Source organism: Opisthocomus hoazin, chromosome 4 (genome assembly GCF_030867145.1).
Source record: "Opisthocomus hoazin isolate bOpiHoa1 chromosome 4, bOpiHoa1.hap1, whole genome shotgun sequence".
NCBI classification, from domain to species: domain Eukaryota; kingdom Metazoa; phylum Chordata; class Aves; order Opisthocomiformes; family Opisthocomidae; genus Opisthocomus; species Opisthocomus hoazin.
The window spans coordinates 80204388-80222055 of NC_134417.1; positions in this window are offsets into that span (position 1 = coordinate 80204388).

Here is a 17668-nt window from a genome sequence, read left to right on the forward strand (position 1 = left end):
AGGATTTCACTTGGATGAAAAAATGTGGTAGATTTGTGTTGGTCCCAGTGGATGCTGACATCTTAACCCACTTATCTCTGATTTATTCAGTCCTTGACAGTCCCAAAAAAGTGATGTATTTTGCCTGAAGGCTCAGTAGGTGAGGCAAGATGACATACGCTTTTTCTTTCTGTTAAGGGGGTGATCTCCTCTGCAGTCCAGTGGATGAAGCAGGGGAAAATGGAAAAGGAAAATGGTCACGATAAGGATTTTTCTTCTTTTTTTCAAGTTTCTTGTGTTTGTTGTATAAAAATCCCTTAGAATTTAATATAAACTCAGCCTTTAAAGGTCAATGTCTAGGTGATCAATAGCAAACAACAGATTGTTAAAAAAGGATATTTATAGCATGGTAATCCTAAAAGTAATCTGGGATATTTTGGAATAATTAGTTATTTTACCTTTGTATGCTAATGAAGAATACTCAGCTTTTATAGTTATGACTCTGTCTTGCTTAAGACTAGATGGAAGCGTATTTTATACTTACACACTTAGACAAATTCCAACACATTTGATAGCATATGGGCCAGACACCAGGGTCTGAGGTTTGGTTTTGTGCTGTACCACAGACAGAAACTGGTCTAAAATTTAATGTCACAAACATGAGAGAATTACCATTAAAGAAGTCTGATCCTGTATTTCTGGCCTGTCTGTGAAGATGGAAGCAGAATAATCCAATGGAAAGGCGAATGAGTAGGATATGCTCATAGTATACTTGCAGAGAAATGTCTTGCTTCAGTAATTCTGGGAGAAAGGGCAGGGACCCACCATCTCAGCTGGGAATTCACACAGCAGTTTGCTTTTCTGTATCTTGAGGAGAAGAATCTTGTGTTCCTAGCTAGCATACACTGCTTGTTAATTTATCGCTACCAGCTCATCTTCATAATTAGTCTTATGCTCTTGGAAATATATTTATATATATTTTAATTTCTGCGGAGCTTCAGGATGCACTTGAAGATAGAACCAAGTAAGCTTACCTAAACTGAGACCCAGCTGAGGAAATGTACTCCCCAGGGAGCATGGAGCTTCTCCTCCAGGGCATGAAGCATCAGCTGACTCAGTAACTGATCCCACCTTTAGAATCTGGCTTGCTGGGGAGACACGTTTTCTTGCCAGTTCAACATCAAGATGTGCAGAATGAGAAATGCAGAATCAGGAAGGTAATTTATTTTACAAATGGCCATGTGCACAAGACTGGGGTTAAGTCTCCTGCCATTTTACCTATACAGTAGTTCATTTTTGACTTGAAATCAGTTGAGGGTTTTTTTTTTAGATGAAATAAACTTAATCAGACTTCTGCTCTTTCCTTGTCTCATCTATAGTTTAGGGGGTGAAAAATAAGTGAAAACGTAAAGACGTTTTTCATTTATTCCCCTTCTTCTTGTAGACATTTACAATGTAACAATGGTAATATGAGTATAAGGCCATCCAGAAAAAGGAAAAAGTCATTAATGTTTTATTCTACATAAGTTACCCTAGGGACTGGCATTTTCATGGTCATGCAAAGCTAAACACTGATTTAGCTGGGCATAAAGGATCACCAACTGTCTGATAGAAACAATCAGTAGCACAAAGAAAGCAGAAATCCTGAATAGGTTTCCACTTATTAGTCCTGTTTCTGCATTTATGTATTTCCTTTTCACCAGTGGCTGTCAAACTACTTCAGAGCTATTAAAGTTAAATGGCATAATCCAGTTTCCAATAGCACAAGAACACAATTGACTGTTGATGGACCACTTCCATGCAGATGCCTAGGGCCTGATCCAAGTCTGCTTCAAGTGAAATGACACAGTCACTGACTCCGTTGGAAATTGGCTGTCACCTTTAGCTGCAAGAATGTTCAGCAATCCCAGGTACAAATCTCCATTTGGGAGACACTTTAACATATTATTTACATATTAATTATTTTTCACTCTATCCCAGAAAGTAATGTTTTGTTCTTGTTTGATAAATAAACAGATTAGTATGTCTGAATGGTTTATCAGACAACTAAATCCCTCTCACATTATCTTCTCTACATTTCTGTCTCATGCTTCACAACAGTTTCAGTGTAATAACTAGCATCAGTAACTCTTTCCTGACCCATATTAGGTCTTCAAGCAACTAAGAAAATGAAATCTGAAATAAGGATTTATGTGCCCTGGATGGCATGTGATCATTTTTTAGAGGAAAAAAAAAAAAAAAAAAAAGAAACACGGTGTGCTTAACCTTTTCTCATGAAATATTCCCAGTCACACCACTGCTTTGTTGTACATATTTCTCTGACACTCAAGAGATTGTCCCAGAGCAAACATAGCCATTAATCATTAGATCCTTTACTCATTCTCTGGTCAGTTCATAGGAACTGAGATTTTTCTGTGCTTACACAGAAAAACTAAAAGCATAAATAATGCTATTGTCAAATCATTCTTATTTCTCTTTGTGCATTCTTGGTAAAGACAGTGATCCTTGGTAGCTGCCATTGAGAAAACAGGTATCTTAAGAGCAGCAAGTTGTCATCTGGAAATTCTTTCCTCCAGGTTGTGAAATTAAGATGTCTGTGTCATATTTAAAGGATGTTTCTATAACTTCCTTATATTAACATAGAATTTCATATTTTTACAGTTACACTTTAGGACAAATTGCTGATGACAAACACTTGTACTCTGCAGGTCTTAATGGACACTGAGATCTCTACTCATTGGAGAGTCATGTATAGGAAAAAAACCCTGCTTCCTTAAAAGAATTACATTTATTAGTAACTAAAAAAGCACGTTGGTTTAAGTGCTTCTACAGCTCCTATTACCATAATATTAGAGCAATTCGAAGTCTTTAATGTATTCTGTGGACTAGTGAAGAACTGTCATTCCCAGTTTTGCAGATGAGGGAAAAAAGGCAATGTAGCTACATTTTGTGTCTCTGAGGCATAAAGAAAGGCAGCTGACTGCCTCAGGAAAATCTGTGGCAGAACAGCTATGTGAATCCAGGTTTTCTAATGGTCTGTCCAGCGGACTGTTCTCCCTCTCTCGCAGTTGGAAAAGGTATCTTAAATCTGCTAATACACCTCTTGGTGCTTCAGAGCAGTTTCCCCTCAGCAGCTTCCACCAGCACGTTGTGTTCTGGTGCGTCTCTCCATTATCTTAATTTCTCCTGTGGCTTGGTAGACACCTCCCTCCACATCTTTCATTCTACCCAGTTCTAGCTGGAACCTGGTCCCGTGCTTCCCATCCTGCCTTTCAACGTTGGGAAGAGGAAAGGACAGATCATTAGTTCTCAATGGTTTTCTCAGCAGGTAATCCTAGACAGATAAATTAATCCATATTTAAAGCCAGAGGTCAGAGGGCTTGGCTTTGTGGTCAGTGGGAGGGTCTGACCTTCTGTGCAGCGAAGGCAAGCACTTAGAGAATGCTTCAGCACAGGCAATGCTTTTTCTGGCAATTAGAGCCAATTTGGTGTAAAATTATAAGTCTCATGTCTTTGGATGAATATGCTGAAACAGTTATCTCTCCAGCAATTTTGTGGTAGAGACAAAAATTCACTACAGAGCCCTGTGAATCCATGACAGATTTTCATGGGGAAACAGGGTTAGAAGCATCAAGCTCTTGGCTCTCTAATTAGGTATAGATTATTTTGCTGACTGCAGTGTTTAAAGCCTTCAGTTATCCTTCGTATATGGTAGAAATGGTAGAACCAGTAACCCATTAGAGTCACAATACTTTTGTAATGTGTGACCCTCTCCAGACACTGGTGGTTTCCCACCAGAGAGGATCGCCCTGCCCACGTGGAGCAGGTCATTTGGGTGTCAGCCCAGTCTTGCATTGTGCTGCCAGAGAGGGGCTTGGGTGACACAAGGAGTGGGGCAGATCTTCCTTCTCTGTCCTCCTTTCCATCGACTGTTGTGTGAGGCCTCGATCCAGTTTGTGCCCTCCTGAAGCCCTTCCTCATCTTCTATATTAATAATACCCACCTAGGAGACTCAATAGTATAGCTTGATCAAAGAAGGGTTAAAAGAAGTTAGTAGCATGGCATTAAGCAGACTGAAAAATCTGTCCAAAAATCTGGGTAAATACCTAGGTCAATTAGACTTCACTGAGCTCTGTGCTGCCACAGATGACTGGCTGCAGGTTTTTGGCTCGTTAATTTAAAATCGTATCACGTATGAATATACTATACTGCTGTTACAGAAGAGTAAACTTTGCCATAGTTTAAGTAGCACATTATGTGTTGTGAGTCTGTCCAGATAATTCAGTTTGACCACCAGTATGGAACAACTTTTCATTCAAAGGTTTTTGTTTTACATTCTATATTAGGTTTACTTAATATAGATTACCAGATACTCCAGGGAGAATCAGCTGCCATCACTGTTTAGTTTTGTCTTTGCAGAAATCAAATTGAATAACATATCCAAATCCTTAAAGCAAAGTGGTAGTGTCTGTTCTGGCTTCATTTTCACTTGCTCAGCACCTTTTTTCAGAGAAGAAACCTCTTCATGTTTTCGAAGGAATTCACTAAAGATTACTTTAGATTCACTAACAAGGGAGGCTGGTGGAAACTCCATAATGTTCCAATTTTCCACTTCTTCACCACAGATGTATTTTCTACCTATGGCAACTACATGCATCAGGATGGATCATAAAATGGTATTCACTAAATTTAATTTACATTCTTTTATATATTTCCAAGTTAACTTTTGATTTTGATGGAAAAAGACATCATCTTGAATCCGTCAAGCTCTCTTCAAAAAAAGCCAAATACTTTTTTTTTAAAGCAAATTTATCTTCTAATGGCAAAATATGAATAGAATCTTTGTGGAGTCAGCAACACCAGGATTTCAGCAGTGCAATGAGCTTAATACATTATTTTTACACTTAATGAAAATGAGTTCAGTCAGGTCTCATCCTAGGCTACAGCATAATAACCAGATAGAGTTCACCAGAGATATCGAGATACAGTAGCTTCAGGAAAGGATTACTGTGCCTTCAAACAAAATTAGTTTCTCCTAGGTCACATATTTAAAGAAACCCAAGATTTCTTGGCTGATACTAAATGGAAGCTCTATCAGAAAACAATTATACTATAACAGACCCTATCAACTGCATGTCCAAAGCAGGGCATGCTCTTCCTTGTGCCTCCTGAAAACTGTTGCCTGCAGTGCCTTTTTAAGATACCACAGATTTGCAATACTAATAAACAATAGTCAGGGGACTTATTTACCTTAATTCTTAGGTGATGCTTCTGGATTGGAGCTGGCACTTGACCCTTTTTTTTTCTTCGTGGACATAAAGGTGAACCTCTGTCATATTTGCCACTGCAGAGAATCTTCAACTGTGGCAAAAAAAGTAATTGTCTATAAGCAAAATGAATGTTTGGAATGCATGAGTACACTTTAATTGGTTTGTAAGTGATCAGCATGAAAGACTGAGGAGTTTTTACGCATACTCTGGCAAAAAATGAGCTTCGAGATTTCAGCAGCAGCTGGAAAGAGCAGCAGTGTGTGCCCAGCCAGGTCTGGAGCCAAAAAGCAAATTTTCTGTGCAGCATAGCCTAAAAAACTTTGGTTTCGATACCCTTACGGACCTATGCTCCAATTTTGGCAAAGAAGCAGATTAACAGTTGGTTCAGCAGGGGCGAGAAATAAGTGACCTCAGTCGGACCATGAAGGCTCTGATACCCATGATACTTATCTTCTGCCTGTGTGGACAGTCACCTACCATATCCATTCGTTCAATACATTCTGTGGGTAATAAAACATTCCCAATTAAATAGTATTCAGCCAACACAAAAGCAGTCTATTGCATCTGAAAGAAATTTGCTTCTTAGGTAGTCAGAAAAAAACACAGAGTGCAACCAGAAAGGGACCAAAGATGCCTTAAGATACTGGTTGCTGCTGTTATGAGGCAGAAAACAGATCCTTTAGGTGCCTACCTTTGCTGTAAAACTGATCTGTGCTCTTTCCAATGACAGCTAGCTGCCATCTTCCTACACTACCTGAAAAGAAAAGAAAAACAAAGTAGTTATATCACTATGTATAGAGTATGGATATCTAATTAATGTTTTTTCAATGCTGAACTACATTTTGGCTTTGGAAGGAAGTAATAAGTTTGAAAATATGAAGTACCTATTTGTGTTAGATCCTCAGTGTGTTTAGGTCTGTGCTAGTCCACTGAATTCAGTTGAGTGGCACAGACTTTCTGAGAACTGACACTATAATTCTAAACCAGCAGCAAAATCCTGCCTGCTTTCTAAATTTATAAATTGTTGACACAGAATCAGTGAGACTGTGCAGCAGCTAATTGGCCCCTCTGGTCAATTCTCAATGGTCCTGAGAAGTTCACTGGTTTCAGATAAAGGTTTTTTGCTGAGCTGTAGGCTGAAATATTCCCAGAGTTTGAACAAGTTCTTGTTCTTTGTTTGCTTTTTAAATAGAATATATCAAGGCCAAGCCTTGACAAGGCACAACAAGGTCAGGATAAGTGCTTGGTAAGGAAAAATGTGAGATTTAGAATTGGCTTCTAACATGGATTTGGTCTTGAAATACTGTATCTTAAAAAGAAGAGGTGGAATTTCGACTTCTAAGATTTCTTGTTGCAGATCTAGGAATTTATCTATGAAGTTAAGAGTGTACATCTTTAGAATTATCCAACTGTATATTTATGTATCAGATGTTTTGTTATTTCTGTATCAAGTATTAATATCACAATGTTATGTTTCTTAAAATATTTACTCTGATCTCTTTTAAATTAAAGAATAAAATTTCTTCACATCAAAATTTTCAGATTTCATCTGGGGAATTTTCAGCAAAACTAAAGGTAAATTGGCCAAATGTTTCCTCATATAAACCAACTTAAAAATAAAATTATCAACTGAGTCTTTCAAACTAAAAATGGAGAGGCTAAATTTTGCTTTCTGTTACCAGGGAAATCTGTAGGTTATATGTAGTTTATAGGCACCCTGACATTTTTTTAAATCCAACTCTGGGTTACTTCTCTAAATTCTGTGTTGTCTGTGTGGGGAGAATTAAACACTTCTAAATGGGATCCACAAAGGCAATGCACTAAGCAGATGCACTAGTACTAGGTACAGAGAAAAGTGGAAAAGCTTGTGCGCAGCACTCTGGAAAGGGTCAGCCCTCTACTACCGGGCTGTCTTCATGGGATTCAGACAGTTGATTTGCCTCTGCGAGTCAGCCTTAGCAGCTTAATCTAAGATCATCACTTTTAAATTTGAAGATTGTTAGAGACTATCTTCCACTAAAAATACAGACTCCTGCAGAAAGACTTTAAGTTTACAGGCAAGAAGTGTACTTTCCGTAATTACTTCTAATAATTTTTGTAGCAGGGACTCTATGGTCCTTCAAATTGAAAACATACAATCTAATATGACTGCAATACTGTCATATTTATTCACCAAATAAAAAACCTTCTTCAAAGGAGAATAAAGAAACATATATATTCATATACCAGGAAAATTTTGCTCAATTCAGAAAGTCCAGCTTTCTTATTATAAGTTATGATCAGTTAAAAATATTTCAGAAGCCAAATGTTACACTTTCTCAGAAGACCCTAGTCAAGCATTTCCACATTTATTATTTATATCCTTTCTTTTTGACATCAGTGGGACTATTCACAGATGTAAGCAGAGACACGAGTAAATGCATTGGCATGGTAGAGACTTAAACTGAATGAGGATTGTAACGACTGCTTTGAAGAGAGGAGAAGTAAAATAATGGAAATCAGACTTAATATATGTCCTGATTATTATATAAAAATGAAATTATTACTCAAAAACCTGTTTTATTTCATTTAACAGGGTTTTGGTAATGTATGTTACATTCTCAAAGCTGAAGATGTCCCTGCTCATTGCAGGGGGGTTGCACTAAATGACATTTAAAGGTCCCTTCCAAACCTAAGTATTCTATGATTCCATGGTTCTATGATACAGACACTCCGCAATTTTGATAATATGTACATTTCCAGTCTTTTTCTGACACTGTGTTATCTAGTGTTTATGTTTGGTGTGGTGAGTAGTTTCTTCTGTAAGTGTGTGCTTCTCCAGCGCCCTTGCAGAATCACAGGCTCCTGCGAGGTTCCACATCCATCTCACTCATATCGTACCAATGCTTCCACAGGGAAGGTCAGGTCTGAAGGCCAGGCCAGTAAGTGAGGAACCTTCAAGGAGAACCTGCATGCTGGTGGTTTCATTGATGTCATGATTTGCAACAAGCCAAAAAAGCAAATGTTCACACATAATAGCATTATGTAAACTGGTATTTCTTTTTATTTTGAAGCTGACAGATAAGACAGGAAGTCAATACCAACATTTGTATTAAATGAAGAACCAGCTTTTTAAAGCAATGAACTATTAGCTTCTCTTGTCCTGACCAGATGCCAAATCAGGTTAAATAAATTCTGCCAACATAAATCCCTTTGGCAATTTCAGCTGTTCTAGTTACTCTTTGCTTCTCCTTCTGGGGCCAGAGTCTACCACTGAATGTGCACGTTTCCACTGACTCGCGTCCAAGGGCAGATTTTGGCTGCTGGAAACTGTTGTGTACTGTAGTGCTACTGGCCCAGAACTGATTTCTTCCATCCAAGGGGTAGCTCCATTGCACTGAGATGATGATTCTTTTATTTATACAGGGTATTTGGAAAAGGAATAGGGAAGAAGAGTAGAAAGAAAGAAATAATAGAGGTTTGAACTATGAAGCCTGCAGAGAACATTTGACTGTAATAGGGTCCTACTGACCTTTCCAAAATTGAGAGGCTATGATGCTTTTACAAACCACTGACATTCGCAATCTTCAAAATTTGGACAGTCATAACCCACAATTAGGGGCTTACTAAGGACCTTCTTATAAGCACAAATTCTTGATGAGACACAGATGCTTGTCAGGACCATACACTTGTTAAAAAAACTCCAAGGAGCTGAATTTGTGTTCTTCAAGGCGTCTTCAGGGGTTTTGGCGTTTCTAGTTGTGCTGAGGATTCTGTGAGGCTACAGACAGCACAAACAAGACAGTAAGTTTATTACCCTTGCATAGCATACTTTTAACATCTTTCTGTTTCCCTTCTAGTTAGTGGTATGTGTTTGCTTGTATGTTTTTTAAAAGGGCAGAGAATTCTTGCACGTGGAATTATATATTTTTGATGAAGCTGAGGGCCTGCCTCTGCTCTCACAACTATAGAAATCAGGAGTTCTAAAATGACATATAGTTTGGTAGTATAAATCCAGACTGTGAGGATAGATGGCCTTGATGTGATATCAAAACAAATGAAAGGGGAGAATGTAATGATTTGTTACTAGAAAGCTGAAAAATGAAAGGGCATAAGATAGCAGGTGCTGGTGGGTGGAGAAATAGCGAATGTGAGAGTGCTGTAGCACCATCTGTTCATGCTGCTCTTGCACTGTCATCTGGGTGTTTCTATTGCATATCTCTAAACATCTGGGTGTAGTGCTGGGCTTACAGGCTGCACCCCTGGTTTGGATGAGAAAGCGTTAGTATTGCAGCGGAAGTTTTTTACTCTGTTTCCTTTTCTTTCTTCTTACGTACCTTGCTCCCATCTCTGACCTCAAGCTCTGCCCATTAACAAAAACATGAGAAAAATTCGTGCAAATTGTGTGTTTTCTAAAGAGAGTAGATTGAACAGCAGAAAATATAAATGTAGCCTATGCTTTGTTCTTATTAAAGCCATATGGGAATCAATCTCTGACCTGACGTAATGGTCCATCTTTGTTTTGCAATTGACTCTGTTAATGGATATCACAGCAACACCAGAGCAATTGCCATGGACTGAGACTTCAGCGTGCTTGGTGCTGCACAGCCACACAGCAGAGAGGTGTTCCTTGTCTCAGAGAGCTTACACAAGCATGATATTCACCTCGGAATCCATAATTTTCTTTATTATTCCACACTCCAAATGTTTGGGGGTTTTTTTGAGATTAATAATCAGAAGACTGTAAATAATACCAATAATTATTATTATAATAATACCACCAGTAATAATAATACCAGTAATATTAATAGTCATAGCAATAATAATAAGTCTGACTCTAAGAGGTTTAAATTTTTGCAGCATTCAAAAATTCTTGTCATTTCCTTCTTCAGAAATATACATTTTATGCAGCTGAATACACCTCTGTTTCTTCTGAACCTTCACTATTTCCTTAGCAATGGCACTCAGCTTGTCTCCTGATCTCCATACAGTTTCCTATAAAAAGTATATATTACCATAACCTTTGACATGCAGTGGAAAACAGGAGTTTATTTCCAGACCTGGATCCAAAGTAAAGTCCTATTTGGGACCTAAAATATGTTTCAGTGGTGAAACACTACTTTGGTAGCTAGGAAAAGCTTTTCCATACTTTTGTGATTTAAAAATATCTGCTTGTCTCCAATTTGGCCATCCTATAAACACTGCTGCCTCTTAGTGACATCTGCTGGAACAGGTAGCATTGAAACATGTTCAGGTTTCCTCCACACTTGCTACCTGCCAGCATTTAGCTCCTAACGGAAAAAAACAACTTACTCTGTTTCAGAGCAATACTTGGCCAGTTCAGGTTTGAATTTTTCCTTATCCCATAGGACAACCGTTCTCCACCTTCTTCTTGTGCTAACATAAAGGAATGACCTATATGCCAACATGACAAAGATCCAGAAAGTTACAAAAGCTTCATTGTAAGGCTAAATCCTTGACAGGGATTGAAGTAGCTTGCACGAAGGACAAGAGAGGATGTGCATTAAAGCAGGAAGTCATTAAAATAATGAATCACTCGGCCGAATCCAGTTTTTCTATAGAGTTTATGCATTTTCTTACAAGTGGATTTTCATTTTCAGGTTTGTCACTTTAAGCTGCATCCTCCATGTAGCTTTTCTTCTTCTGCTTCTTGCCAAGAAACCCAGCTGGAGGGGTTTTGTAATGAAATAAGATGTGAATCTTTTGCCTCTTTCCTTCATGACACTGTTACTGTGCACAGCTCTACTACTTAATATTGGCTCTTCTTGTAGCTGTAACTCTACAATTCTATATTTTGGTATATCTTGTACTTATTGTAGACTAGAACATGTGTGTTACTACACAAAACTAGAGACTGAATTGTTTCATAAGTATATCTGGGCATATGTGACTAAGATTATAAAGTCAAAAATAGGAGATGAAGATTTTTCCAAATGTTTCTTGCTGATTGCTCTATGTTCTCATGCAAGCAGTGTAATAGACTGATCTCTCTGTAAATCAGTGAGAAGATAGAGTGCTTTATTATAGGAAGTCAAGAATTTGCTCTCCAAAATTAACCAGTCATCATATTACTTATTTTTTTCCCCACTTTGCCAGGTTTTGTTTAGGACAAACACCAGTTTAGAGCAGATATATAGCTCTTTACTAGCTAATGTTAGGTGAGGTGGATAAGTTCCCTCAATGACTACAAGAGCTAACTGCTTATAATATGTATACAAACTTCTAGAGGAAAGGCAGGATTTGCAGGTGAAGCAAATATCTTTTTATTAGATCACTTTTTATAGCTGGTAAAAATTAACAGGTTTGGGGGTATGCAGTCTTTCTTCATGTCTGAAGTACATACGACCCCTCAGACTGATCTGTATCTCTTTGCATACACTTCCTAGACCACCTCCTGCTCTTCCTACACAGATTTTGAATGTGAAACTCATCAGCTTTGGGAAGTGAAAGCCAGCATTTACAACTGTCTGCTTGTTATCACCCCACCTGGTTAAGATGCATTGTGCTTTTTAATTTTTTTTAACATCTACAGATCCGATCTGAATAGGTCACGGTTTATTCACCAAAAAAACTTTTTTCTGAGGTTTCAGTTAGGAGTCAAACCTATCAGTGATGTAATCCTCTAGACTGCTCTGGCATTGTGTTAAATTGATTACATCCCAGGGACTTTGTCAGGAAGTTGATAAAGTAAAACATGTCAGCCACTCACTTGGATAATTTGTACTATGATTATAAGATAATTAAACCCCAGCAGAGGAAGGAGTTGCTGTAGGAAAAGAGATTTGATTTCAGTTATATACAAATCATAATAAATGAAATGTGTAACTAAACAGATGCATTTTTTGTGACAATATAATTTGAACTCTTTTATACAGATTCCTGACCCTTACTAAGTCCAAAACCAAATGCCCTCTCACCAATTTCCAGTTGTTGCAACCATTACTGAACACTCCTATTATCAAAGCTTTATGCTGCTGTACTGTGTGGGGTTAGTTTGCCTTAACTTAGACAGCCAAGGCTGAAACAAGACTCCTTCTTGGTTGATTGGGGGAAAAAAAGAATGTATCTGCAGAGTGTGATTCTGTTCATCACTGCAACACAGGAGAGTGAAAGGAGTGAAGCGACATACCTCTGGAGGTACCTAGGCTGTACAGGGAGTCTAAGGGGATCAGCTTAGACATTTAAAATTAGGTGAAAGAAACTTCCCAATGTGCTCTCGTAGTAGCTCGCCCTTTCAGTATAGAAAAGACAGGAGATTAGCAGTTGTTTTGCTGTAGATTCCAGTTTGTGAATGCAATGTATTTTTACTCCAAGGCATGGCTATACCATAAGGAAGAGATTTAAACGAGGGTTTTAGCTGCCAAATACACACCTAGGATCTCAAGAGAACTTTTTGTAGTTTATGCTGGAGTCAACTTCCCACACTTTTGTTCCTCTGAATATCTAAGCTACCAAGATTTAAATGACACCTGACTGCAGTGCAGACTCATCTATAGGCCATGTTGTGTATCTTTAAATACGTGCTTCATCCATCAGAAGCAGGTCTGTGGTAAAGCCCCTCAGAGAAGTCTTCTGCAGCTACTGTAATCTGAAAAGATAAGAACATTCAGAAGGTAGTATAAAAGAAGCCCTAAATGATTGTATTAATTTTTGTTCCTGTTTATTATAGATATTTTCATGTAAATCTTCAACAATCTCTTTTCATTTTCCCTTCATGAAGCATTGGACACTCAAGTAATATTGTATACTAATTTATTTTTGTTACTGAAAGTGACTATTAAACATAAAGTATATATGCTATATATTCAAATCAAATATAATGAGTATTTTTTCTCTAAAATATTGTAATTAAATTAAAATTAGCTTCTTGGAAAATGTTTGCTTTTCACTCCCTCCATGTTCCCCTCTCAAGGGATTTTTTTTTACACTTTAAAATGAGCTATAAAAGCACTACTTTTACTCTTTAAAAAAATGATGTTACAATTATTGATAATTTCTCATTTTGCTCATTAATTTCTTTTAGAATTCCTGACATGTTTTTAGGTTGACCGCAACACTGTATTGACTACTGTAAACACTTTGCACTCTTTCTTCAGTCACAGCTGAAATACTTTATGAAGCAGGAGGTCCAGAAAGCGGTCCCCAGGATGGTCCTTTGCTCATGTACAATTAAAGATTGATCCATATTTTTATGTTCAAACATTCCCTAGTTTTCAGTTTGGACACAGCTTTTCCATAGGAAATTAGCAACTTGGCGTCCCTTGACAGGAAGCCCTGAAAAGTCCATTTTGTACAGGTGAAAGACAGGTTCTGGAAAGATGTAGTTCTTGAAGTATCCTCTGGCTCTCTGAGCAGGACGTTAAGATTTGCATGACCACACCTATCTTATCTGAAAATAAATAATTCTTTTTTCTGAGCTTTTGAAACCCTAAAATATGTTTCGTAGTGTTAAAAGTACGTGCACTTCCTTTGAGACCTAGCTTGCTAATTTTACATCCTCACTATCAAGCTAAATGCTGAAGATTTCCCTGGATATCACTAATGTAATTACTAAAGTTCGAAGAAAGTGCCTGACAATTCATGTAATTAAAGGTGTGACTCTGTTCCCATTGAAAGTCAGATAACATTTCCCATTCATTCAATAGAAGTAGGATCATACTTTACAATTATGCATCTTTGTGCAGTCTGAAGAATGATTGCATGATTATTTTCTGAAGCTCCAAGAGCAGTTTAGGTGCATCATTTGAACAACAGCAAGAAAGTTTGCAGATCTTGGTATAAAACATATATGTTACCATAGATGATTCAGCTCAATTAGCATCCTTCTCTCTCACCAGTATAATTTAGATTTCCTTATGAAATGGGAAACTAAAGTGATAAGGCACCTCCACATTTTCATTTGCTTGGTTTCTTGTATTTTGCATGAGAACCAAACCTCAGAAGTGGGGAAAAATACCTGGCTGGCATTTTACTAAACAATGTAACCTCCTCGTTCAGCTTCAGTAGAACTACAGGATTTTGTTTCCTTCATTCTTGTTAATATCTTCTCTAAAAGGGACAATATCAAAGACAGGAAATCTGATTTTCTACAGGATTAAATAATTTTTGGTTCTCCGTTTCTTTCAGATACATGCAGAAGCTTTTCTCAATTACTTTCTGTTAGCAAACCTGTTTTTCCACTTGTCACTTTGCATTGTAATCCAGCAGGTGTGGTGTTTTCTCAGGCTGACCAAAACCTGCTTTTGCTTCCTGTTTCACTACTTTTAAAGCTACCTTTATGAAATCGGAGCTGATGAAGCACACATGAGAAGCATGGGTAATTATATGCACAAAATGAGTAACAGGGTTTCATGTTTCACTTTGAAAAAATATACCTTATAAACCTTGCAAAGAAGGCTTGTTATAATCACTTTACAGATTGCCAGTGATCAAATTTGGTCATGTACAGTCTGAATGTTCAGGAGAGATTATGAAGACATACACTACACGAGCGTTTAGACATGCTTGTAGTCCTTATAATGTCCTGTCCCGTACAATTTTCTTACAGTGCTTAACAACGTAAGGACTATTTAGGTAAGCGTGCAGTGATCCTTATGTAATGGCTGGGACAGGAATCAGTCTCTCTTGTGTACATTTGGAGGTGAGGGTGAGAAGAAAGACGAATGAACTACATTAGTTGACTCATCTTCCCGGACTGAGAAAACATGCTCTCAATCAACGGGCAGATATAAAAACAGATTACAAAATGGATTACACAGGGATTCATTCTGCACACTTTCATCCTTTCACTATTCCAAATCTGAAAGACAAACTGAAGTAAAGACTCTTTATAGCACTAAGGTCAGGAACAATCTTCACTTTGCTACCAGTAATCTGACAGTTGTTCTGCCTGACATATTTCAGGTTTCTCATAGGGCAGGAGAAAGGGAATATTGACAAGGTGAGATACTTGAGCACTTCTCTAACTCTATGGAGATTTCCAGGCTAGACCACAAGGGGAATGTTTTCTTTCTTTTGGACTGAAATTCTCTTGGCAAAAAAAGAGCAAGCAACTGGTCTGCGGCACTCTGGGCCAACTTCATCTTTGTGGTCTATCCAGTTAAATCAGTAGCTCTTTACCAACACAGATGAATTTAACTCACTTGTCTGTCTGCAGCCAGTACAGCTTCTTTTAAAAGCTATTATTGCCAAGTAAAATACAGCTTTAAAAAGGCTCAGCATTTTCTTAAATGAATAGTTTTACCAGTGTCAAGTAATCAGAAGTGTGATGAAACATACTCTATTTCTATAATATATGGTTGTCAGAATTAACCTAAAAGCCAAATCCCCATATCATTAAAATTGTAGTGATGGTCTTTCTCATCCAGCAATAGATTACAGATACTAAAAAAACCTGTTAGGTCAATTTATAAAATACCACTGTGTAAACGGATGCTTAAAGAGGAAAATTTCAAACTAGGTAATTTTGTTATGCCATTACAAACAAAAAACATAACTATTTTAACTATTTTATCACAATATTAGGTGATACTCTTACAGAAGCCTACAGATTGCATAGTTTATCTTCCTTCCTTTGGCAAATAAAATAATTTCTTGTCTTTTCATAAAAAATTGGAATATAAAATCATTATATTTCTCCCTTACCTGTACATCTGCTTCATGGTATTTGAGCTGTACAGCCGATGTAGCTTACTTTCTGACGTCCAGTGTAGATCTGCTACTAGAGAAAGTACATGAGGCATAAAATAGCTGTGTTTCTTTTGGAAGAGAGGTAGCAAAATAGAAGCTAATAAACAGCAGATTATCTAACACAGGTATCTGGCATCTGCTTTGTTGTATGATCATCTGCTTCTCTGGACTGTCCATCTTCTCACTCAGAATGTCACTGTAATGGAAACATTTTGTATATTTTTTATGCATTTAGTTATGAAATGCCCTAAATGCATCCAGCAGATTCCAGGATTATTTCATTCATGTGTATCACTTGTCATCAGCTGATTCATGCTCTGGATATCACTATGGAGTGCAAGCAACCTTGCAAAGAAGGACATTCAAGAAATAAAAGACACGAAGAAACAATGAGAAAATCAACAGTCCTTACAACCGAATGAATGCATATTTTCTACATGCAGAAATAGGATTAAAAACCACGTTAACTGACAATCAAAGAATGGTTAATTTGTAATGGAACTTTTTTCCCACAAATTTCTACTAACCAACGAGTGTCCCTGAAGTTGGAATTTCCCACATAATTGTGATCCACAGGTTACTCATTTTGCATCCACAAAGAAAACATTTTAAATAAACAAGACACAAGTTAATTACAATATATAGGCTCAGGCATAGTAGCAAGCAAATTGCCAGCAGATTTCACATTCTTTGCTCATTAAAGTTAAAAGGAAATATTATTGAAATATTAATGGAAAGAATGCATTCAAGAAATATTACAAAATTCCAGAAAATTTCTATGTTTAAATGCCTGCAAACAATAAGAAATATTCCAGACAAAGAAAAAGATTTCTGAATTTGTGATAATTCACCCCTTAAGAGTTTATATGTGTAAGGTTCAATTAGTTGTGTTTGCCTGTTGGGTCAATTTTGCTACAGTAGAAGTCATCTGACTTGCTATCTTGCAAAATGTTCTGCTTTACATTGTGCAATTGATTTTGAGGTGGTTGTAACAGTGAGTTCTTAATCCACATGTTTGTCTATATCTATTGCAATATTATCATCTAGCAGTGTAACTGGCTATTTCTAAATACTAACACACTACTCTGCATTGATGTAATATGTTCTTGTCTTACAAAGGCAAAGTGTGTTTTTTCTCAAGTAGCATTATTAATTTCTACCTTCAATACTTACTGTCTGATTTCTTACTGTGTAAAAGAACATTTATCTTTCTTATGGGTCAAAGCTATTATTAGGGAGGTGAAATAACTTCAGACAGAAGTTCAGGACAGAACTTCAGTTTCAAACTTCCTAAAGGGAAACCTAATTGTTTACAACCGAAATAAAGTTGAGCTAAAGTGTTGCCTAAAATTTGCTTTCTAGTACTTTGATATGAGAATGATGCATTGCATTGCAGCTAGACCCAACATGACAATGGAAGAAGAATTCATCTCAACCTGGTCAATTATTACTTTCTTTTGTTCTTCCTGCCTTCAAAATATGAATGCTTGGCAAGAGAAAACTCCATGTAATCCTGTGGAGACATTATTTCTTGCTTTAGACCATAATCTGAATTACACATGGTCAAACACCTAACCCATAGGATTTAGTCAGAGCTTTTGGGAGATTTCCGTGTGTTTTATTTTATTCTGTTGATATTTTCCTTGGTACATGTAGAGTCACAGAATCAAGTTCCTTTTGACCGGGCAGCTTTCCAGCCACTCCTTCCCAAGCCTGTAGCATTGCATGGC